General features: G+C 42.2%; 1 non-coding gene across 1 annotated transcript; it reads right to left on the minus strand.

The window, feature by feature from the left end:
• Nucleotides 1-301: 301 nt before the first annotated feature.
• On the minus strand, nucleotides 302-409 carry LOC148550876 (small nucleolar RNA R71). The gene has a single exon (XR_015893126.1). It is a non-coding gene; the product is annotated as a small nucleolar RNA R71 (small nucleolar RNA).
• Between the last annotated feature and the right edge of the window lie 1,443 nt (nucleotides 410-1,852).

Genomic DNA, 1,852 nt, shown 5'->3' on the forward strand with positions numbered 1-1,852 from the left:
CATTGGAGCAAACAACTTTGAGCTGAAACCTCAGCTAGTTTCTCTGATGCAGCAGAACTGCAAGTTTCATGGACTTTCATCTGAAGATCCTTTTCAGTTCTTAACTGAATTCCTGCAGATCTGTGATACTGTTAAGACTAATGGAGTAGATCCTGAAGTCTACAGGCTCATGCTTTTCCCTTTTGCTGTGAGAGACAGAGCTAGAGTATGGTTGGACTCTCAAACTAAGGATAGCCTGAACTCTTGGGATAAGCTGGTCAAGGCTTTCTTAGCCAAGTTCTTTCCTCCTCAAAAGCTGAGTAAGCTTAGAGTGGATGTTCAAACCTTCAGACAGAAAGAAGGTGAATCCCTCTATGAAGCTTGGGAGAGATACAAAGGACTGACCAAAAAGTGTTCTTCTGACATGCTTTCAGAATGGACCATCCTGGATATATTCTATGATGGTCTGTCTGAATTGGCTAAAATGTCATTGGATACCTCTGCAGGTGGATCCATTCACCTAAAGAAAATGCCTGCAGAAGCTCAAGAACTCATTGACATGGTTGCTAATAACCAGTTCATGTACACTTCTGAGAGGAATCCTGTGAGTAATGGGACGCCTATGAAGAAGGGAGTTCTTGAAATTGATACTCTGAATGCCATATTGGCTCAGAATAAAATATTGACTCAGCAAGTCAATATGATTTCTCAGAGTCTGAATGGAATGCAAGCTGCATCCAACAGTACTCAAGAGGCATCTTCTGAGGAAGAAGCTTATGATCCTGAGAACCCAACAATAGCAGAGTTAAAATACATGGGTGAACCATATGGAAACACCTACAATCCATCATGAAGAAATCACCCAAATCTCTCATGGAAGGATCAAAAGCCTCAACAAGGCTTTAATAATGGTGGAAAAAACAGGTTTAGCAATAGCAAGCCTTTTCCATCATCCACTCAGCAACAGACAGAGAATTCTGAGCAGAATCCGTCTAGCTTAGCAAATTTAGTCTCTGATCTATCTAAGGCCACTGTGAGTTTTATGAATGAAACAAGGTCTTCCATTAGAAACTTGGGAGCACAAGTGGGCCAGCTGAGTAAAAGGATCACTGAAATCCCTCCTAGTACTCTCCCAAGCAATACAGAAGAGAATCCAAAAGGAGAGTGCAAGGCCATTAAATTAATTACCATGACCGAACCCACAAGAGAGGAGAAGGACGTGAATCCCAAGGAGGAAGACCTCCTGGGACGTCCAGTGATCAATAAGGAGCTTCCCTCTGAGGAACCTAAGAAATCTGAGGCTCACCTAGAGACCATAGAGATTCCATTAAAACTCCTTATGCCATTCATGAGCTCTGATGAGTATTCCTCTTCTGAAGAGAATGAGGATGTTACTGAAGAGCAAAATGCCAAGTTTCTTGGTGCAATCATGAAGCTGAATGCCAAATTATTTGGCATTGAAACTTGGGAAGATAAACCTCCCTTGTTCACCAATGAACTAGGTGATCTGGATCAACTGACATTGCCTCAGAAGAAACAGGATCCTGTAAAGTTCTTAATACCTTGTACCATAGGCACCATGATCTTTAAGGCTCTGTGTGACCTTGGTTCAGGAATAAACCTCATGCCCCTCTCTGTAATAGAGAAACTGGGAATCTATGGGGTACAAGCTGCTAAAATCTCATTAGAGATGGCAGACAATTCAAGAAAACAGGCTTATGGACAAGTAGAGGACATGTTAGTAAAGGTTGAAGGCCTTTACATCCCTGCTGATTTCATAATCCTGGATACTGGAAAGGAAGAGGATGAATCCATCATCCTAGGAAGACCTTTCCTAGCCACAGCAAGAGCTGTGATTGATGTGGACAGAGGA

Source organism: Arachis ipaensis, chromosome B7, assembly GCF_059453495.1.
Source record: "Arachis ipaensis isolate K30076 ecotype BB chromosome B7, ASM5945349v1, whole genome shotgun sequence".
Taxonomy (NCBI): Eukaryota; Viridiplantae; Streptophyta; class Magnoliopsida; order Fabales; family Fabaceae; genus Arachis; species Arachis ipaensis.